Raw genomic sequence first — 24,289 nt, forward strand, 5'->3', positions numbered from 1 at the left:
TGATACATAAATATGGTTCAAAATGTGATAATGAACAAGGCAAAACAGACACATGATTCCTATTTATTTAACAAACGCTAAGTAGAAAAACACGCAAAATATAGCCAAAAGTCCAAAATATATTCAGATGTCCAAAATACATCATTTACCCTATGCAAAGAATCATAATGATTCGATAAATGAATCATATTCCTTAAGCTTAAATCCACCGAGTTGAAAGAGGTAATAAACAAAAAAAAATAAACAGATACTGAACACTTTCATGCCCTGTCCCGGAACAAAAATTGTTGAGATTTTTGTAGCATGCCTTTCATCTTTCGTGTTCATATAGTTATTAAAAGGGGCCACATCGCGTGACATCTCTCATTGAAATTGAGAAATTGCAGTACTTGTAAAGATTACAAAGTGATGGAGTTTTCGCAAGGTAGATTAATCAAGTTTTTTTTTTGCAAACAGCGCAATGTGTTCATCTCTTGACTAGGAACAGTTCAATGATAAGGATGGAAACTTTTGAAAATTAAAATCAAGTCTTCCTGATGAATCGTTTTATCACACATACACCCGTCTTTTTTTTATTTTGTGAATACTAATCATGGTTTCTGAAAACAAATTTTGAGTGAAGCGATGTTCAACGGGTCAGCTAGTGATAAATTAATTATAAGTATAGTTGATTTAGGGTTATTGATGTGCACTACATTAGTTTGATTATTTGATTATCGACACTGCTATAAGTGCTTGCCAGACGTGCCACTGTATCCTCCATACAAGACTAATATCCATCGGCGATCGACTGCTGATGCTTCACGTAACCTTGAGCTAAGGTTCTCGCTCAAGAGTGTTTATTTGCGATAAATTACATGCTTTGGACTAGTTTTTTTTACTAACTGATCTAGATAGTCGCAGACGAAGCGAAAATGTTCATTTTGATTCAGCTGATACATGAATATTTGCTAGAAATTTCTAATTATCTGTCTATCTGAAAACGTGTTATCATGCAGTACAAAAAAACAAATACAGATAACCACCCAATAATGTCGTCGGCCACTGGCCAGGTTCGGCTGAATCGTATCTTACAGCAGGAAAAAAACAGTGCTGATAAGAAATGGATAAGCAAACCGTAGGCAAACTTCGTTCGCATCAATGTTAGACCGAATATGACGGGCTGACGTAATTTTTCGTCGATCGAGATATCATATGTGTTACAGCTCGTTTAGCCGAAACGGTGTGTGCAGTACGGCTAGAGCTACTACTAGCCATCATCACTGGCACTGTGTCGGATATTTGAGACGGTATGAGTTTTATTTGCAGCGTACGTGTCCGTTAGAGGAGAGTAGCAAAAATCCAAACAATAATAAATAAACAGTTCAGTTCACTGACGGTCAGTACTAATACAAACCACTTGAAGGCATACTAAGTATGCCCTTGTGGCTTCTTCATTATGGGAGATTGATATTATTTGCATAGATTAGGCTGATAATTAGAATCTCAATTTTTGCTACATGTACTTCTATTCTATGTATGATAGGGGAATGAGTGTAAATTTGTTCCCATGTTTTACCACTATCTAATATAGATTTTTAAAGAAATTATATATTGCAATGACATGTTTTTCAAGATTGATTTTCGGATATATTTATAGAAGTTATGATTGGCAGAAGCCAAGTACCGTTTCGTAACACCGTCTTTAAATCATTGACTATAAATATTAATCACGACAACAACACTGTTGTTAAAATTCATGATAATTAAATTAGTGTCCTCAAACTTGTTCTCTCATTCAATGACATTGAAACCCCTTGTCAAAATCAAAAATTTGTTCGAATATAATGTAATTTGTAGGCTCAAAAATTAAATAAATTTTTGGAGATCATACCTTAAAAAGAAGAACAAGTCTCGCTCAACTTATGATTAGGGCTTATAAACCAAAACCTTGATTTTCTAGCTCTAGTATAAAATTCTAGAATATGTCCGATTTACAAAGATCGATTAACACTAGGATATTTTCGCTGAAAAAACTTACGCGGATACATTCGTGCAACAAAATCGTTGTAACAAAATTTTCAAATGGATATATCTCAATGGTTTTCCAACCGATTCTCTCATTTTTTCTACAATCTCTTAGCCATCTTTTCTAGTTTCTAGTTACAAGATAAATGATTGTGTCTAGGTGTGCTAATTTTTTTTGCTAGAGCTGTGTGAGTAAAGCAACGGATTTACTCATATTTAATCATCAAAAATGATATTTATCCATCTAGTGATGATGGAAATATTGATATAACCCGGAACATGGGAACAAATTTTAAGTATCCCTATTATGCATACGCAGGGTGTTGACTACCTGGAAAAATCTGGAAAGTCAGGGAAAGCCAGCTAATTTTGATTGAGGTCAGGGAATAAATAACACAACCCAATATTAAAAATTTACAACGATTTTTTTTTAAATTCAGGCTTTACACTATTTTTTGTGTGACCGTTGGCAGTCTCTATACAAAAAATCTACCCCGGACGCAGGCCTGGTAGCGGGTCACTTTTTAGTGACTTGGTCACTTTTTTCGGGCTAGTCACTAAAAAGTCTCTTTTTTCGACCTCAAGTCACTAAAGTCGCTTTTTCTCGCAAAAAGTCACTGTTTTCAACTATTTTGAAACTATTGAAACCAAGATTTTTTTTTATCAAGCTTTATGTATGCTTTGTTCATGGCAGAAATGAAATTACGGTCTTGGAAAAATGATCTTTCTGAAACTTCGCCAGCCATTTAACTCGCTGCTCTTATTGGCATTTCACCAGTAGCTAATTGAAAGTGTTTTACGTCACAATTTATAAATTGGTATACAGTCATGCAAGCAGGTGACCTGTCGATTTCAAGTTTTTTTTAAATCAATCTTTATATACAGTAGGGGAAGGTGGAGAGATTTGACCCCTTAAGAGACATGCTTCTCCAACCAAGAACTAAAGTAGTATTGTTATACCGTATTTTTATAATAGATCCTCTAGACAAATGATCGTTATGTGGAGAGTTTTTTTTTCTTGACAACCTTATTTACTCTATTATTGACTCTGTTTTGTTCCTCCTAAAGATGTTTTTAGTGGCCACGCAAAATTTGAACAACTTCTTCCAATAATGACCAAATTATATATTTTTTTCACAGCACAAATCCATAAATATGCTGAATGATCTTCATTGATAAAAATGCTAACATTCCACCACAATTTCCGTTTATTTTTTTATTTTTTGATGTGCGCCTCAATTTGCGGAGACTTGATCCCTCATTAGACATCCATATAAAAATTTGTCCTAAAAATTCAGGAAAATATAATTTGTTCTCATTTTTTTGTAATTGGACAGATGTAATGAAGGGTTTGCTCTAAAAAAATATTTATTGAGTAGATATCATAGAAAGGAGATCAATTCTCCCCAATTTTGAAGATTGCATGCGCTGTCGAAATCCATAGCAAAAATCGTTCAGGAATACACTCGGCAAGTCGAAAAATCTGCGTATTTTGTAGAAAAAATATTTAAAAGGTCAGAGAGCATGATGGAGCGTTCAATTCCAGGCTCGTTGTATATTAATCTTCATAATTTTTGTTTCGTTTTCTACCAAAACGATCCGTACTGTTATTCCTGTTGCATTAAAAATTCCAAAAACTTCCGTGGCACCAGTGACTAATCGTAGAATTCTCTGCATCTTTCTAAAGTAGGTGTTCAGTTAATCCAATGATCGTAATTTTCACTCATTCTCAAGAGAAAAAAGTACAATACAATTTTACTTACCCGAGCAGCACACATGTTGCACAAAAGTTACTGTAACCTCTATTCAACGGAGTTTAGTCACATTTTAGTTGCTGCAACCAAATTGGATTGTCTGGATTGTGCTGCTAGAAGGGTCACTAAGTAGATAAAAGTTATAGTTAAGTGTACGATTTTCTTTTCTATTCTGAGTTTGTTGTTTTCCGCCACAAATTACGGAAAAATTATTCTCCTTCAACCCAAAAACGCTTGATTTCGTCTCATCGAACTTGCAACTGAAATTGGAAGTCACTATTTGGTCACTTTTTCTGCAACTGAAAGTCACTTTTTGGTCCCTTTTTTCGTCAACTTTGGTCACTAAAGTCACTATTTTGAGTGACTTCAGTCGCTACCAGCCCTACCGGGTAATCGCGTTTGTTTCTATTAATCTCTATTTTGGATCAATAACAGAGGTTCCAAAGCGTTGCTCTAATGTTGAGGCCCGATCCAAAAAGTTTTTTTTATAAACATTCCTGTTTAATATTTAAGATTATTTAGTTTGAGTATTTAGTTATTTAGTTTTTGTGTCGGGGTCGTTTTGAATTTGCTGCAGTTTTATTATCAGTAGCGTTAAAGTCATGTGCCCAACAAAAGAAGTCAATCTACAACCAACAACTACATATTTCAAAGCTTGTTTAAAGAAAACGCCGAATATTATCTTTGTGGGGCTATGACGGCCCTCCATAACATCAGCTCCAAACAAGATTTTGTGGGCAATGTTTCAAAAACATTTCGTGAACTTCCATTTGATGATGAGCTTATAAAGTCATTGATTGATGCTCACGTTCTTAGGTGATCAAATAATATTGGTATAGAGAATGATAGTGGCGATGTTTTCTCGTTACTCGATACTCCATAACCAACCATACTCGGACGCAAGAGGAGAACAATGTTGTTGTCAATGGCAATGTTTCAGTTTTACATTCGCTGCATTTGATGTTTTTAAAACAGTTTCATCAGGATATATACTGGTTGATGTTTGGGGTATTTTGTCCAGAAATTACTTCAGCGAAAATGTTTTAGGATATCTTCTGAAGATAATTATTCCCTTCAAAAAATTTTACAAATTATTTCAGTCTCTTAAGTCTCCCTAAAACATTAAAAAAACAATCCAGGAGCTCTCTAGATAGTTTTTATCCCGGGCACCTCGATGGATGTTCATTTGATTTGTTCATAAGCTCCAGTCCGTAAACTTGGTAAATTTTATGGTATTTACTCACTTTCCTTAATTAAATTATGAATGTACCTAATGCTTTTGTGAAGGGATTCATACAAATAATATGCCAAGGAACCTTCAAACATGTTTCCACGAGTTCTTTAAAAAAATCCATCCATGTTAAATTGCTTGTTGTAGTTCTCTGACATTGAGTTGATACTAGTTGAACTTTCTATAATAAAGTAGGTGAGGGTAAAGACACTATAAACAAAGATGGGAAATGTTCCAATTGGAATTCCAAATTTACTGTCAGTGTCATTCCAATCGAGCAAGAGACCTGTCATTCCAAAATATCGCGCGTAACATTCGGCAAGGGTTCATTTGAACCAGCACGAATAAAAATGTTTGTATTATTGCGCAGATTCCGCCTTATTAGACTCCTGCGCGAAAATTATTTGCGTGCATATTTTTCCCGTATCACACACACAAATGAATTGACACTGTTTATTGTTTATTTGAGTAAACAAAAATATGTGTGTTTGATAAATAACAACAACAAAAAAACAATTACGAAGATAGTTTGAATGTATTGGTGTGCACGCTAAAAATTCGAAGCAAAACGAAGTTGCGCCAGAGTCTAAAAATTGATGCAACGGGCAATATTATTTGAATATTTTTTCATGGATTTAGGTAAAAAAGTGTTCGTATGTGGTTGAAAATCAATTAAACATTTTTATAGTGAATTGTGGCTTTTTATTGGGTCGTTGAACACGATACAAATCAAATATTTTGGAATTATGAAATTCGTATAGACCAATATGGAAAGTATATCCAGCATCAGCAGTGTTGCGCAGGCAGAGTTGCCTGGTGATTTATTTGTTCAGGGATCAGATTTCCCATCTTTGTATATAGTGTCTTTAGGTGAGGGGTGTTTTTTTCTCGTTTAGTCTCTGCCTTTTTGTTCCGTAGAGCGCCATAGCTTTTGCCATCCGGAAGATGCTCCCAGTCGAACAATTCCTCGAGCACGACGACACGCCACATCGTATCTAACGCAAAATGCCCGGATGAGAAGCTGAAATTTCCTGATCCAAAATCCTAAGCCCCGTCCATCCTTAAACATTGTATACTAACCTCGAGTCTCGTAGTGACGCTGGCTTCTATTCCTCTCTTACTAACTGTACAATAAAATGATATTGATTGCTATATCACAAAGAACCATGGCTCCGTAAAGTGTTATACAAGCCTGAGCCTACCAAATAAACGAACTTGGAAAAAATAGAGTAGGTGTAACTCCCTCCTTAGCATTTGAGACTAGTTATGCCACCTCTTTACAAACACGACCTATGTTTGTTTGGATATTTTTACATTGTTTCATTGTTTCATTTAAAACGAAGGCCACAATCGACAAAAAATAAACAACATGAGTGTATTCAGACCTAAATATTAAAAGAAATGCAGTGGTTAGAATGTTTCCCTTGGCTTACTGTAAGTGCTGAATGGATTTATGTGAGCTTGTAGGGATTGAATTCTTGATTATCTGGGAGATTGGCCAATGGAGGTTTCTCAATGTACCACGAAAATACTTAATCCATAAGATTTTTTTTAACGGAATTAGAGCGAATTTTAGCATAGCATAGCATAGTTGCCGTATACTTCGTAGATTGGACACTAGTGATACTCATGTTTTTAGTTTGAAATCTCCATCCAGATTACTATCAGAAATCAAGGTAGGCGTGGTCCTTGATTTCAATCTAGGACAAAAAACACCAAAGCATGAGGATTACATGAAGAGGGGAAGAAAGTGTTGATTTAGTACTTACCTAATGAGAGGCCCCCGACTCAGCGACACGCTCCTAAATACCACGGATTTGGATATTGGGGAAGTTTTTCGTTGGGTCAGGATTTGCCTGTAGCTGACAATGTGACCGTGGTAGATCATACACCGTAACACACCATGCAAAGGTGTCTACCCAGCGTTACGGGGGTTAACGGAATTAAAGCGAATTTTAACGCAAATAGAAGACAAATACTCAGTGGACATAATTGGGTTGATACTGCGACTGGGGACATCATGGAAGACGTGGTTGGTTCTGTAGGCTCTTCGATTCAAACTCCAAGACAATTCGTAGATCCTAGAACATCATTTCAAACAAGTACCAAAGTACCGGTACTACAAGTGTCAAACCGATGTTAGTGATGAAACCAAATATGCACTACAACTTACCTGTACCTGATCCTGTACACCTCCGGTGGTGTAGGGCCGACTTGAAAGATCTCCATCCTGAGCGTTGTCCATCTATGTTGCCAGGTTAGATTTCGGTCGACTTCTTTTATTTCTTTATTGAGGCTTCGCCACCATGAGCCTCTAGGTCTGCCTCTGCTGCGATGTCCCGCTGTGTTGTGTTCCAGTCTAAGCTTGTTTACAGATTTCGTTTCCGCCACTACGTAGGGTGTGGCCGACCCAGCCTTACTTCCGATCCCGTATTTCTGTTGCTATTGGCCTCTGGTGACAACGACGATGGAGCTCGTTGTTTGAGATCCAGTTGTGAGGTCACCAAGCCCGAATGATGTACCGCAGGTGTCTGTTGATGAACACCTGCAGCCGTTGAGTGTTCTCCACGGATACACACCATGTTTCGCTAGCGTATAACAGCACAGATTTCACGTTAGAGTTTAAAATTCGTATTTTGGTGCGTTCACTTATCTGCCTGTTTTTCCAAATATTTCTTAAACTCGCAAAGGCAGCCCTTGCATCTTGATCCGTCATTTGGCAACCAAGATACTGGAAGCTTTCAACATTCTCCACTGGTTGCCCGGCTACTGTGAAACTGGAAGGGGTCACCGTGTTTACATCCAACGATTTGGTTTTGTTGACGTTGATGACTAAACCTGTCGAAGAGGAGCGCTAGGGGCCCTCCTTAGCCGTTGGGTAAGACGCGTGGCTACAAAGCAAGACCATGCTGAGGGTGGCTGGGTTCGATTCCCGGTGCCGGTCTAGGCAATTTTCGAATTGGAAATTGTCTCGACTTCCCTGGTCATAAAAGTATCATCGTGTTAGCCTCATGATATACGAATGCAAAAATGGTAACCTGGCTAAGAAACCTCGCAGTTAATAACTGTGTAATGAACACTAAGCTGCGAGGCGGCTCTGTCCCAGTGTGGGGATGTTATGCCAATAAGAAGAAGAAGGAGCGCTCGGAAAGGTAGTTGAGCTTATTCTGCATGTCAGAGCGCCGTTGAGCGAGGAGTACAACGTCATCAGCCAATTTGAAGTCGTTTAGATGCTCCATGGTTATAAGCTGCCCGCGGTTTGGTTCACGGTCAATCGCACCTACCAGAATCTCGTCGATTACGAACAGTAACGGTGATAGAATACATCCTTGCCTCGCACCAGCTACGGCCCGGATAGGGTCGGACAAGACCATTGTGCAGCACTCTACACGAAAAGGTTTCGTACTGTGCCTCAATGAGGCCGATGATTTTCTCAGGAACCCCCTTGCGTCTCAGGGCGCCCTGCATAGTCTCGTGATTGAGACGGTCGAAAGCTTTTTCGAAGTCAATGAATACCAATTAAAGAACTCTTTGAATTCGTTGACCTGCTCCAGAATGATACGGATCGTGACAATATGGTCCACACAGGATCTTCCGGCACGGCATCGATCTTCTCCTGAATCCGGGCTAGAATAACTTTGCATAGAACTTTGAGAGCGGAGACGAGCCAGCCTCGGGCTGCAAGTCTCCTAAATAAAGACAAAAAAAAAAGAACTGGGAATGATACACAACAACATAATGCAGGCCTGCCCAACCTTTTCACGCCACGGGCCAATTTTTAAAATTTACACTTGCTGGCGGGCCAGAAAATATTCGGCACATAACTTTTTTTAAATTTTCCAAATTATCTAAAAAAAACTAAATTCGATCGTTGCATGAGGAATCCATTTGAAGCATTTCAGGTAAATTATTCAAATCGGTAAACTGTGTTGATAAAATGGGAAATTCGTTACTTTACCAGCATATTTGCATGAACTGTTCTCAACGGGATGAGAGAAATGTACCAGATTTCTGCAACCCACTGGGCCAAAGTGCTTCATGTTCTAGTCATTGATATGTTTGGCTATATCTGCTAGAAAAGTTAAGCCAAGGATCATTCAGCTCGAGTAGTGGTTTTCCTTTATCTTGTAAAAATAGTTCCATTTCCTTTCGAAAAAAAAATCTCTTAAGCATAGTACCAAGGCGTAGTTAATGAACTTCGCAATAATACAGGAAGTCTTCATATTCATCATTTCCATTAACATCATTTATAATTGGTGATGGTTGATATCCCTAACGTTGATAAAGTTGATTGTCTTCATAACAAACGTCATTACTTGAGGAATATTGATCGTTTTCGCATATCGATTCTATTGGTGAATATGCAGTATGGCAGGGAATACCGCCATATCTTTGTGATTGCTTTTCCATGCTTAGAATTGCCACAACGCCATTGTTATTTCCTGTCATTGATTGCTGGTGCTGCATCAATCGTAAGGTCACTTAAGTTTTCCAAGGAGAAAAATTGTTCCTTCGCATAGGTCATATCAGCCCTCAGGGTTTTCCGTTAGTTGTTCCCTGCGTAGGGTTCGAAGCTGCCAATTTCTCTGTCATTCGAAAATGATCATCAATTCCTCTTATAAACACAGCCAATTTTGCCACGTTTCTTTTTATCTTTATTAGAGAAGCTTGCAACCCGGGCTGTCTCATCTCTATGCCACGTTTTACACGTCAGTATTTTCATCGTTTGCGAGAGAATTTCACGTAACGTAGCTTTCAAATCTTCTGTGGAAACTTTTACTCTTCACCGTGTTCCGCGCAAACTAATGCTTCTGAAGGAGGCTATTTCCTTGAGACTTACGATGGTGTAAACCAGAACCTAAATGCTTTCCTTAACAAGCTCTCGATCCTGGAAAAAATTTATCCGTTTTGCCAAGATCCTACTAACAGCAAAACTGGCCCGTACTGCATTTTCTGACTTCGTATTTTCTTGAGTGAAGAGAGTTGTTGTTTCTATAATCCTTTGTACCAATAATTTAAATCAAGGAATGTAAATTTAAATTGATTGAGCGCCCTACATTTGAAGTTCTACCAAATTTTGTTTCGTACCTGAGCCTTCTCAAATATCATATTTCATGGAATTGTTCAAAGTCGATTGAGCGATTGTTCAAAGTCGTCTTGAAAGGTCTCCCCAGTGATGATAAATCACTGGATGAGATTAAAATTGAAATTTCTCAATTACTTGGATTTTCACCAGTCCAAGTAATTAAGATGAAAAAGAAATCCCACTCCGGTACTTCCCAGAGGGGCATTTCTCAAGAATTTTATTTAGTTCATTTTAACAAAAGTGAACTAAATAATATGAAAAGTTTGGAGAGGCCTGTATTATGTCTCATGTCCGTGTTACATGGGAACATTTCCGCAGGCCTGGGGGAAATTTCCAAAACCCCACCCAGTGCCGTAAGTGCCAAAAGTGGGGTCATGGAACCAAACATTGTCACATGGATGCTAAATGCATGATTTGTAGTGGAACCTCTCACGCCAAGGACGCATGTCCTGTGAGAGAAGATTCAATAAATTTAAATGTGCTAATTGTGGGGCAATCATAAATCCAATTTCTGGGAATGCCCTTCACGCAAAAGTTTTGAATTCCCGTGCAAAATTGATGACAGGAAATTCCAATCGGATCCCAGATTCGACGGGTAGAAATTTTCAAACGCTCAAATTTCGAAACCGGTTACCGGTCGAGCAATTCATACCCACCACAATTCACAAACAAATTTTGCTGCTCGTCAACGGGTAGCAAGCACTTCAGTAAATTCCAATTTTCCAATGTACCTACGTATGCAAACATCGCTGCTGGTAGACAAAATTTCTCTTCTGAAAATGAGGTTTATACCCATGTCCCAACGGAAAATAAGGGTCATGTTGCCGATTCAGGTAGCATGACTGCTTCCGATTTTGATTTTTAACTGAACAATTGCATCACATGATTGATGCAATGTTCAAAGCAAATACCATACCAGAAGCTGTTCAGGTTGGTATAAAGTACACACAAAAAATTGTTATCGGACTCCGTTTCAATGGATCCAAATAATTGTGTGAAAGTTCTAAATTGGAATGCCCGCTCTCTAAAGGGTAAGGAAGATGAATTATTCAACTTCCTAAAAGTTCATAATGTGCATATTGCCATTATAACAGAAACTTATTTAAAACCAGGACTCTCCATTAAAAGAGATCCAAATTATTTTATCTACAGAAATGATCGTCTTGACAGCGCCTGTGGTGGGGTCGCCATTCTCATTAATAGACGTATCAAACATAAATTATTTTCTTCGTTTGAAACCAAAGTTTTTGAAACCTTGGGAGTTTCTGTTGAAACAAATTTTGGACAATTTTCCTTCATTGCAGCCTACTTGCCTTTTCAATGCAATGGGCAGCAAAAGAATTTGTTGAAAGCTGATCTTCAAATTCTGACTCGCAACAAATCAAAATTCTTTGTAATTGGTGACTTCAATGCCAAACACCGTTCATGGAATAATGCTCAAAGCAATTCCAATGGTAAAATTTTATTTGAAGATTGTTCTGCGGGATATTATACTATTCAATATCCCAATGGACCAACTTGTTTTTCTTCAGTCGAAATCCTTCTACAATTGATTTAGTTTTAACGGATTCAAGTCAGCTGTGTGGTCAATTGGTAACTCATGCTGACTTTGACTCTGATCACCTTCCTGTGACGTTTGAAATCTCACAAGAATATTTATAATCCAATCAGCTCTATTTTTAATTATCATATTGCTGATTGGGATTTATATAAAACGTATATCGATAGGAATTTTGATGTTGATATTCCTCTCGATACCAAAAGTGATATTGATAATGGTCTCGTATCTTTGACAAATTTAATTGTCGAAGCCAGAGGCATTGCAATTCCGAAATGTGAAATTAAATTCAACTCCATTATTATTGACGACGATCTTCAGCTACTGATCCGTCTTAAAAATGTGAGAAGAAGGCAATATCAAAGAACTCGCGATCCCGCGTTGAAAGTTAGTTGGCGAGATTTGCAAAATGAAATTAAAAAACGTTTCGCTATTCTGAGAAATACCAACTTTGAGAATAATGTCTCGAAGTTGGATCCCAGTTCGAAACCCTTTTGGAAATTAACGAAAATTCTTAAGAAACCTCAAAAGCCAATTCCAGCGCTTAAAGAGGGAAATAAAATTTTATTAACAAATGGCGAAAAGGCTCAAAAACTTGCTCAGCAGTTCGAGAGTGCCCATAATTTTAGTCTAGGTCTCACTAGTCCAATTGAGGATCAGGTTACACGGAGCTTCGAAGACATTCTCAATCAAGAGAATGTTTTTGACCCTTCATTGGGAACTAATTTAGATGAAGTGAGATCTATTACTAGAAAAATTAAAATAAAAAGGCCAGAGTGATGATGATATTTTCTACATACTAGTCAAAAAATTTCCTGAGAGCTCTTTATCCTTTTTAGTTAATTTACTTAACAAATGTTTTCAATTGGCAAACTTCGCAGATAAATGGAAAAACGCCAAAGTTGTTCCTATTTTGAAGCCGGACAAAAATCCAGCTGAGGCTTCTAGTTATCGCCCAATCAGTTTGCTTTCTTCAGTAAGCAAACTGTTTGAAAAGATTATTTTAAATAGAATGATGGTTCATATTAATGACAATTCTATTTTTGCTGATGAGCAATTTGGTTTTCGCCATGGGCATTCAACCACTCATCAGTTATTAAGAGTAACGAACTTAATTCGGCTCAACAAATCTGAAGGATATTCGACTGGAGTTGCTCTTCTTGATATAGAGAAAGCATTTGACAGTGTTTGGCATGAAGGTTTGATTGTAAAATTGATGAATTTTAATTTTCCTCTGTACATCATTAAACTGATCCAAAATTATTTATCAGATTGTTCACTGCAGGTAAACTATCAGAATACTAAATCTGATAGTTTTACCTGTAAGGGCTGGTGTCCCCAAGGCAGCATACTGGGGCCCATATTGTATAACATTTTACTTCTGACTTACCTGATTTACCACCAGGGTGTCAAAATCTTTGTTTGCAGATGACACGGGCCTTTCAGCCAAAGGGCGAAGCCTTCGTGTCATTTGTAGTAGATTGCAAAAGTTTGGATGTTTTCTCCACTTACTTGCAAAAATGGAAAATTTCCCCGAATGCTTCCAAAACTCAGCTTATAATTTTCCCACATAAGCCGAGAGCTTCTTATTTGAAACCTTCTAGCAGACATATTGTCACTATGAATGGGGTTCCAATTAGACCAATTAGACTAGACCAGCGAAGCTAAATATTTAGGACTTCTGCTAAATTAAAAATTAACTTTCAAAAATCACATTGAAGGCCTTCAAGCCAAATGTAACAAATATATTAAGTGTCTATATCCACTTATAAACAGAAAATCAAAACTTTGTCTTAAGAACAAACTTTTGATTTACAAACAAATTTTTAGACCTGCCATGTTGTATGCTGTGCCAATATGGACTAGTTGCTGCAATACCAGAAAGAAGGCACTCCAGAGGATTCAAAATAAAATTTTGAAAATGATTCTGAAGTTGCCTCCGTGGTATAGTACCAATGAACTTCATAGAATTTCTAATATTGAGACATTGCAACAAATGTCCAACAAAATAATTTCCAATTTTAGACAAAAATCGTTGCAATCTTCTATTGCAACGATTAACTCCTTGTACCCTTAGTATAAAATAGGTTAAGTTTAGTTTAAGTTGAAAACATTGTAATTCCTACATGGTTCAATTCAACCAAAGGAATATTCTAACTGCCAGAGGCAATTGAAATGTATTAATAATAACTAAAAAGTAACATAGCAAATAAGGATGATAGTGTTAAGAAAACACGGAACACCTAGTCTAAGAGATGAATGCATGTATTAGATAATTAGCAAATAAAATTAGTTATTAAAAAAAAAAAAAAAAAAAAAAATATATATATATATATTTCATGGAATGCTTGGATTCAGATTTTATTCTTTGAATATTGCAAAACTTTCTGAATAAATTGAGCAAACCGGTCTTCCTTTTTTCAACGGGAACGTACACTACTCATGCCAATCTTTATTGGAAACGTTTCAAGATTTGATCAAAAACTTACGTATTAAATAATGAATAATAAAATATAGCTTCCCGAGCCAGCTAGAAAAGCTAGCGGGCCGAATCTGAGTTTATTTTTCTTACGCGCTGCGGGCCACAAAAAAATGGAGCCGAGGGCCGCATCCGGCCCGCGGGCCGTACGTTGGGCAGCCCTGACATAATGCCTCGCCAGTTATCGCATACAGCCAGGTCACCCTTTTAAAGTACCTTCACTAAGATACCTTGTATCCAGTCGACCGGGAAAGCTGCGGTGTCCCAGATATTACGGACTAAACGATGCAGTAGTTGAGCGGATGTCATGGAGTCAGCTTTAAGCATCTCGGCTGATATGCGATCTACCCTGGGGATTTATTCGATTTCATTATTTGGGTGGCTGTTTGAATCTCTAGCAGTGATGGAGCTTCGGTATTGACGCGTGTTATACGTCGAATCCTTGGCAGATCGTGCCGAGGTGGTGGTGGTCTGGCTGGCACTTGAAAAAGTTGTTCAAAGTGCTCGAACCAGCGTTTCAGCTGGTCACTTGAATTGGTCAATAACTGATCATTCGCGTCTTTCACAGACATCGTTGCATTCATCTTCGCCCCGCTTAAGCGTCTTGAGATATCGTAGCGGCCAGAGCTTCTGCCCACGTTCGCTTGTCCCGTCGATATGAGCGTTTTACTTCCTTCTCAAGAGCCGAGTATCGTTGACGAGCTAACACTTTGGCTCCTCTGGTTTTTGATCGCTCTATCGCGGCTTTGGCTTCTCTTTGCTCCTCTATCTCCCTCCAGGTCTCCAGTTCTTCAACGAAGGACCGTTTCACCATGGCATCTTCCAGTCGGCGTGTGTTGAACCGTCGTCCAACTCTCTCCTCCTGCCGACGAATCCGTGCAATGCGCAGGCGTATTTCGCCGATGAGGAGGTGATGATCAGACGCGATATCGTCAAGTTTAAAACTTTTTTATTGGACAAAAGAAAACTCTCTTGCACAGCCTGCCTGTGAAAGTCAACGAAACATGGCTGCTAAAAAAACGAATCAAGGTGACTTTTCACGAAAGATAATTGCTTTTAATAGTCAAAGAAGTGTTGAAGCTGTTGATTTCATTTTTTTTTCTTAATGTCACCTTCTGTTACTTTTGGGGCTTTTCAAAACGCGTGTTTTGCTATGAGAACATTGTCTGTATCTTCTTCCGTTGTCGAGTTATATCAATTTACTTGAAAAATATGACTTTAGTAAAATTGGTAAAACTTTAGATAAAAAAATAACATATCTTCAATTTTTTGACATAACTAAGAATATGAATTTCGCTTTCAAAAGCCGTATAAACATATTTGTTTTGGTCTGCCCTAATCGGAGACTTTTGAAAGAAAAATGTAATTTTGACAAAAAAAACCAATATAGCTTTTGATCGGCAAAGGATATTGAGCATATTTACCCATCAAAAGTTGCATTTTTGAGCTCTAAAAGTCACCTGGAGATGACTTTTCCAAAAAATCGAAAACAAATAAAAGTAGATGAGCGATTCCAAGCAACAGCATCAAAATTTAAGAAAAATTTTAATTCATGATTTTCTATTGAGTTGAAACTTTGCACAGTTTTTCAATTTCATCTAAATCGTCATTTTTCGATATCAAATCTTCATATTGAGTCACGACTAACTTTTCAAAAGGGTGTATGTGAAAATGGTTCAAAATATTTAAAAAGGCTGCACAGCAAAAACGGAATGTTCGATTGTTATGATTTTTCAGCAAAGTTAGACAACTAAATGGTGATTCTTAAGAAAATGTGCACAGATAAAAAAAAATTTTTTTGCCTTTAAAAATATCATTTTGTCACAAAACTCAAATATCTCAAACCCTATCTTTTTTTCGAACGTAATTTTTTTTAGGGAAAACGGTCCATTATATTAGCTAACTACCATAAAAATTTGGTGATGGTAAACTAATAAACAAAAAAGTTATGACATTTCAAAACATTTCACAATTTTCACATATAGTAAACAAAAAAAATTTCCGTGTATTTTTTTCAAGAATCCAGTTTTGATGCTGATTTTATTGTTAAAGGGCCTTGCGTGAGTTAAACAAGTTGTTTTGTATGATATTCCATATTTATGTATTCATCGATATTATGTATATTATATGTATAAATATTATATGTATAAATAAATAAAATGAATTAATATTATCCTAAGTATTAAATTAAATGTGGCAGTTACATTAATGTTGTTATAGAAACTCTAAGAGTTTTGGGTTTGAATTTTGGTATGGGTTATGATATCATGAAAACAGTTTATTAATACTTATTTTTATTTATTTTTATTCAAATTTTTAAAATATCGAACACTTTTGAATTATTATCAGCACAGTTTGAGTATAGTTTTGCTTTAATTTTATTTTCCGACAATGGAATGAAACAGTGAAATTTTTGGGTTCCTTGGATCGTTTTTCGCGTTATTAAATTGCTCGCTGAGCTCTGAAGCCTTTATTTCGTACTCTTCAGTAGTAGTAAAACAAAATGATAATTTGGTTAAATCTTTTCTTTTCTACGATTTGCCCAATCAAAAAGTTCTTTCGCAGTTTTAATTGGATGCTCACGCACGTTCTTTGGCTAAACTTGCTCTTGTGGCCATGCGCTTTATTGTTCCTCCAATAGCATCACAAGGACCTTTGCCATGTGATGTAGCAAAAAATGCAATTTTGCATCAATTCCGTACATTGTTTTAAATTCTTACGATTTTTTGTACTGCGACGCTGCTCCATCAGACATGAAATATATCTTTTTGACTTCTTTATGCTTATCAACGCGTAAAAGTTAATCATTTTTCAATGAACAAGTTTACGGATACTGAATCGTGTCTTAAATCTTCGAAATTATAATAAAACTTAAGTGTTCAATTTGCGTACTTCCATTAAAATAAATAACGAATGGATGAATTGTAGCTTGTTGTACGTTCCAGTGATGGGACTGCACTTCATCTTGCAATACAAAGCTGTAATTTTCAGAAAATCACAAATGACTAAAAATTCACCATTTTGTAATGTATTTTTCGTATTTTTTAAAAGCTGGATTGTTCTGTTTTAATGAAATCGTGAGGGATTAAACTTTCTAATTTCAAGCAAAAATATGACACAAACTCATCTACAGGTTTTACAATAGTTTCTATGTCACACCTATCCGTGGTCACCCATTGCTCAAATGATAACTGATCAATATATTTTCTTCAAACTCAGCGAATAAAGTATTTTCCAATGATGAAGAATCTGGACAATCCGAACAAGATCGTAGATAGCAATTTGATGTTGTATTTTCACACAAAAGACTACCAGTTAACATTTTAATATCCTTTGTTAAATTGATTCTTTTCAAACTATGTAAAATAAGATTAATATTCTCATGGGTTGTGCACACACACACATTATGTGTTCCTGAATTGGAAAGAAGCTTACATTGCCTTGGCCGAAGGCTTGCAAATGAGGAAAAACCTATTTTAATATTATCGTGAATTTCCTTGAAGCGTGTGTACGCTTCTTTCAAAGTCGTCATCATTAATCGTTTTTGGATTGCTTGACGAAAAAAATTACTATAAGATCTTTAACAACCTTAGGTGTAGTAATTTTTTTTGCTTTTTCGTGAGCATTGTCATGGTATGTACCTATCATGCATTTGTTGTTGTTGAAGATACCCGTTTCCTCCCGATCATAAAGTCTATTCTCTAAGAGGTATATTTTTTGCAGGTAAACTATAGACGTACACGTGTATATAAATCTTTGATTTTGCAGCTTTTGTCTTAAAATAACATTTCTGATATGTTTCTATCAACGTTATTATCAACAGGTTTCAACACTATTAAAAGAATTTTTCGCCAGATCACGTGCAATGAAAATTATAACACTATCAATACTTTTGATCACAACACTGGATCGTGTCTAAGTTTCTTATAGATGCTATGAATAATTAAATCAAAATATCCTGAAAACACCTTGTTTAACTCACGTCCCTTAACCATAAAATCTGCATCAAACTGCAATTCTCGAAATAACTTACACAGAAAAAATTTTTTTTACTAAATGTGAAAATTGTGAAATGTTTGAAATGTCATAACTTTTTGTTTTATTAGTTTACCATCACCAAATTTTTATGGTAGATAGCTAATATAATGGACCGTTTTCCCTAAAAAATACGTTCGAAAAAAGATAGGGTTTTGAGATATTTGAGTTTTTGTGACAAAATGATATTTTAAAGGCAAAAAAAATTTTTTTACTGTGCACATTTTCTTAAGAATCACCATTTAGTTGTCTAACTTTGCTGAAAAATCATAACAATCGAACATTCCGTTTTGCTGTGCAGCTTTTTAAATATTTTGAACCATTTTCACATACACCCTTTTGAAAAGTTAGTCGTGACTCAATATGAAGATTTGATATCGAAAAATGACGATTTAGATGAAATTGAAAAACTGTGCAGAGTTTCAAATATTTTCGAAATGGTCGCTCAGGATCGACTGACATGCCCCCGTGGAATGCCTCAGATCAAGAACACTGTTTTTTAGGTGCACCCTAATCAAAGTGGGTAAAATTGCTCTAAATCAGCCAACTTAAGAGCTACATAAAAAGCTTTTTTAGAAAAATTTATTGGAATTAAAGCTGTGCTACAACTTTGCAGATCATTACATGTCAGTATTCCGAGAAATGGGCCACCCTATTTTTGATAGCACCATAATGATGGCCTTACTATTCCGAATAATTTTGTAGAACAACACTTTTTTCTAAAAAATATAGTTTTGGCGCAAAATGCATCGTTCCGCGTAAATCTGTATCCTGGACCATAGTGCAGTGGTTGACATCTCCCTACAAATCGATTTATTTTACTGCTCAAATATTTGTTAATTTGCGTGATGAGAAAATGTTACATCCAGGGCCGACATTACCGCCGGTTACCCTATTTGTGTTTGATTTGCTAAAAACAAAATGGAGGGTCAAAAGTCCAAGTCCAAAGTGCAGAATAACTACAGAAATCGAGCCCTGTACTTGGTTTTGATGGACATTTTTATTTTATAATAATGGTCTACTGGCACACCGTGATCAAGTTATTCGATGTACTTTTTAACGTAGAACTACGTCTGTGTTTTCTATACCGGGGTACACTTTGCGATTGCGAAAATCGAAAGTGCCGAAGTTGACATCATTATTATTATTTATTCAGACTAAGTCCGAAGTGGCCTGTGCGGTATATAAGAGTCTTCTCCATTCGGCTCGGTCCATGGCTACACGTCGCCAACCACGCAGTCTACGGAGGTCCGCAAGTCATCTTCCACCTGATCGATCCACCTTGCCCGCTGCGCACCTCGCCTTCTTGTGCCCGTCGGATCGTTGTCGAGAACCATTTTCACCGGGTTACTGTCCGACATTCTGGCTACGTGCCCGGCCCATCGCAGTCGTCCGATTTTCGCGGTGTGAACGATGGATGGTTCTCCCAACAGCTGATGCAATTCGTGGTTCATTCGCCTCCTCCACGTACCGTCCGCCATCTGCACCCCACCATAGATGGTACGCAGCACTTTCCTTTCGAAAACTCAAGTGCGCGTTGGTCCTCCACGAGCATCGTCCAGGTCTCGTGTCCGTAGAGGACTACCGGTCCTAATTAGCGTTTTGCAGATTGTCAGTTTGGTACGGCGGCGAACTCTATTCGATCGGAGCGTCTTGCAGAGTCAAAGTACGTACGATTTCCAGCCACTATGCGTCTCCGAATTTCTCTGCTGGTGTCATTTTTCGGCAGTCACCAGTGAGCCCAAATGCACAAATTCTTCTACCACCTCGATTTCGTCACCACCGATGCAAACTCGCGGTGGGTGGCTCACATTGTCTTCTCTTGAACCTCTTCCTATCATGTACTTCGTCTTCGACGTGTTGATGACTAGTCCGATCCGCTTAGCATACCTCTTCAGTCTGATGTAGGCTTCCTCCATCTTCTCAAAGTTACGTGCCATAATGTCTATGTCGTCGGCGAAACCAAATAGCTGGACGGACTTATTGAAAATTGTACCACTCGTGTTAATCCCTGCTCTTCGTATTACACCTTCCAAAGCGATGTTGAATAGCAAACACGAAAGACCATCACCTTGCCGTAACCCTCTGCGGGTTTCGAAGGGACTCGAGAATGCCCTGAAACTCGAACTACGCACATCACCCGATCCATCGTCGCTTTGATCAACCGTGTCAGTTTATCCGGAAAACCGTGTTCGTGCATTAGCTGCCATAGCTGGTCCCGATCGATTGTATCATATGCGGCTTTGAAGTCGATGAATAGATGATGTGTGGGCACGTTGTATTCGCGGCATTTCTGCAGTACTTGGCGAATGGCAAACACCTGGTCCGTAGTGGAGCGTTCGCCCATAAAACCCGCCTGGTACTGCCCCACGAACTCCCTTGCAGTTGGTGCTAGTCGACGACATAAAATTTGGGAGAAGTACCTTGTAGGCGGCGTTCAGCAATGTGATTGCGCGGTAGTTGCTACAATCCAGCTTATCGCCCTTTTTGTAGATGGGACACAAGACACCTTCCATCCACTCCTGCGGCAAAACTTCCTCCTCCCAAATCATGATAATGACTCAGTGCAGTGCTCTAGCCAGTGCTTCACCACCGTGTTTAAACAGCTCTCTTGGTAGTTGGTCAACCCCAACAAAGCCGTTCTTCAACCGGCCAATCTCCTCGTGGATTTTTTGGAGATCCGGAGCTGGTAAAATTATGTCCTGCGCGCGTTCTCCCAGGTCCATCACCATACCGCCATCTTCGTCTGCCACATCGCCATTCAGGTGTTCTTCGTAGTGCTGCCGCCACCTTTGGATCACCTCACGCTCGTTCGTAAGAAGGTTCCCGTTTATGTCCTTACACATATCGGGCTGTGGCACGTAAGCCCTTACGTGAACGGTTTAACTTCTCATAGAACTTTCGTGTGTTATTAGCGCGGTACAGTTGCTCCGTTTCTTCACGGTCTCGATCTTCCTGCTGGCGCTTTTTCCTCCGGAAAATCGAGTTTTGTCTGTTCCGCGCCTGTTTATATCGTGCCTCGTTCGCCCTCGTGTGGTGTTGCAGCAATCTCGCCCATGCTGCATTCTTCTCTTCCACTAACTGCTCACATTCGCCGTCATACCAGTCGTTTCTCTGATCCGGGGACACCGTGCCAAGTGCAGCGGTTGCGGTGCTACCAATGGCGGATCGACGTTGACAGCAATTGCACGCAATTTATATCTTCTCGCAGCATTCGGACTATCACTTGGTTGCTGTTAATGTTTGAAAAGGCGCATGGTTTAAAGTAAATCCGTTCTTCTCAGAACCACTATTCAATAAAAGAAAATAATGATCTGAGGTGATGTTCCATAACTGTGATTATATGAAAAGTTCACGGTGAGGGGTCGTTTAACAATGACGTCACAGGTTTTAGGGAAGGGGAGAGGGTCTAAGATTTTGTGACAGTATGTATACTAGGTATACAAAAAAGCGAGACAGAGACCCCCCTCCCCGGTCTAGAAATATCAAAAAGTAGTGGACGTCATAGTTGAATCACCCCTGATACCAAATCTGAAAATAGCATATAGTTGAGTGGAAATTCAAAACAATTGTGCTCAAACCAATGTAGAATGGGATTCCGCAATATTTAACAATTGAAAAGCAAAAGTGCGGATTCCAAGCAACGCAGGGTTTGATATGCTAGTAACAACTAGAAATACTAGAATAAGAGATCGGCGAAGACGCCATCTTGTTTCCAATTAAACCGTCATAAGCGGTTCCATTTCGACTTGTTTACTTTTTGCATCCATAAGAAGCAAGCAAAAAGTTCAAGTGCTGCCAGTATCATTGTCACGATTTCATGCATTTTCATACGTTGCCATTTCGACAGTTTTTCACTCCGCCGGTCTCTGGTTATAGGGTAGCTAGTAACAACTCCATTACATACAGCTGCGTAGCCTTACGTCACCTTTGCGTAAAACTCCATTGAGATGTGGGCTTCTATTAATCCAAAACACAATAAAAAAATAGAATGCTAGATAAATTTGCTCTTTGGAGTATGGTGATTAAAAATGTGAATAGGTTTTTATTATATTATACTCATACTTTTTGATTGGTCTAATTGTAAAATGTTGTAATCCACCAAGTTTGACTGAGCTATGAATAAATCGCATATTTATTTTTTTGATACGTACTTCAAATAAATACGTGCTACAACAATTCGGTTCATGACGCGATTCAAATTTCCTAATTCTATACTTTTCAATACAGTTAATGAGAGTCACTTCCCTGCTCCACAATGAGCACTTGTTGGGTATACGTTCGTAATAAAAATGCAAGTACGGGAATCGGGTATACGTCTGGCGACGACGCGACGTTCCCCCACTCATACTGTTATATGGAGGTTGTACCTAATCAGCAGTTGATAGCTGATAGCCGCATTGACTAAGTTGGCGCGACGGCCAATACCAACAAAAAACGGCCGAGCGCTCCGGTCAATCGAGGAAGGAATCGAGTAGCTCGAGTTTTCCGCTTGCCAGTTCAGTCCAGAACGTTGTTGTGCTGAATCATCTAAGTGTTAGAAGCAGAACCTGGAATCGACGTGAAATTGAATCTATAGCTACAGCAGTACAGTGGTAACTAATACCTTCACTAAGTAAATTTTAAAAACGTTTTAAAGTCTCGTCAATTAATTATGCTTTGATTCCAAAATAATTTATTATTGCTTCGCGGAGAATTGTACATTTTTGTTAGTTTTGCAATTTAGTTTCCATTCAACTGATAACAAGTGCAGACGAGCCACGCAAAAGCTACGTGTCTTTGCATTATTGGTAATGCGCCATCAGCAAGCAAACAGTGTTGACCACAAGTGTTTCTTTGTATACGATAAGACACAGCTGATTCCGGAGAGGTGAAATTATTGTATTTAAAACTCCAAGCTATAGAGAGCGGTGTGGTATTTTTTTTTTTCAATTGCACTGACGTGTCCTTTTCATTTATTCATTTTTTTTCAGAGTACAGACGAGCAGAAACTCATCTACTCCGGTCAGTTATTAGGCGATAGTGTTGTTCTTAAGGACATTCTTCGACACTACGATGGCCAAGACGCTCACACAGTACACTTAGTATTCACACCGAAAAACAACCGTCACAGGGACTTCAACTCAGGAGGGTCATCTGCCGCTAGTAGCAGCACGGAAGCGAATATGTCACCAAAGCCAAAATGAGCCAAGTGCCACATCTACGACGACACCTGGCTCCAGAGTGGAATCGGCACGATCTCCCTGAATCTGGGACCATTAGTTCCCAGTTTGGGACGGACGGTCTACGACAAAGCGAACCCAGCCAGCAGTCAAAAATCTTAACACTTTACCGACTGCGATTAACGCCAGCCCCATCCCACCGGCTTCGGCTGACTACATCATGGGTCAACATATGGCTAGGCAAAAATTTGGATGCAGCAGGCCTATATGCAGTATCTTAATCAATACATGAATGTGTAAGTTTCCTAATGCATCTTTTTGAAGCGTTGCGGAACCAACCATGCCTTCTACAATTTCAGGATATCCAACGGCAAAATCCTCAAGCGTTGTACGCGAGTGCCCTTCAAACCCAGCCAACCCTGTCACCCCTCAAGCTAGTCCCCAAACTAATGTCGCTGAAGCAGCACAGCCTAGCCAAAATCCTATTTTCGCACAGACCCTTCCCAACCTGGCCTACTATCCGTACCTGTCCACAATGAGCTCGACGTCAATGCCTTCGGCCAGTAGCATTCCAGCTCCGATCACATCAAGCGGCACCATACCGTCTAGCCCCTCGCCGGCAACAAGTGTATCACCCGGGCCATCTAGTCAACCAACAATACCGAGCCCCGTACCGCCATCGACAACACCAGCCGTCGGAGCAGGTGTTTCAAGTGCTAGCAGTTCGCCCTCGAGCTCACCCGCAACGACAACGACGGCGGCAGCCGCAGGAACGGTTGCCAACGTTCCTCAGGACACGGCGGCAGCAGCACAAGCTGCGCCAGCAGCGGCACCAGCCGCGGGAGGTGCTGCAGCCGCTCCGGCTCGAAGGTTTCCGAACATCGTTGTCGAAGAGCAGGAAAATCGCGACTGGTTGGACATTTTCTTCAGCATGTGTCGGGTTGGAATTCTCATAACTGTGGTGTATTTGTTCATTT

The 24,289-nt window shown here is 38.7% G+C and overlaps 1 pseudogene; it reads left to right on the forward strand.

Annotated features, from left to right (window-relative positions):
• The window catches only part of LOC134209916 (homocysteine-responsive endoplasmic reticulum-resident ubiquitin-like domain member 2 protein), a 43,229-nt pseudogene that overhangs the window by 13,461 nt on the left and 5,479 nt on the right, over window positions 1-24,289 (forward strand).

This window comes from Armigeres subalbatus, chromosome 2, assembly GCF_024139115.2.
Source record: "Armigeres subalbatus isolate Guangzhou_Male chromosome 2, GZ_Asu_2, whole genome shotgun sequence".
In the NCBI taxonomy this organism is placed as follows: domain Eukaryota; kingdom Metazoa; phylum Arthropoda; class Insecta; order Diptera; family Culicidae; genus Armigeres; species Armigeres subalbatus.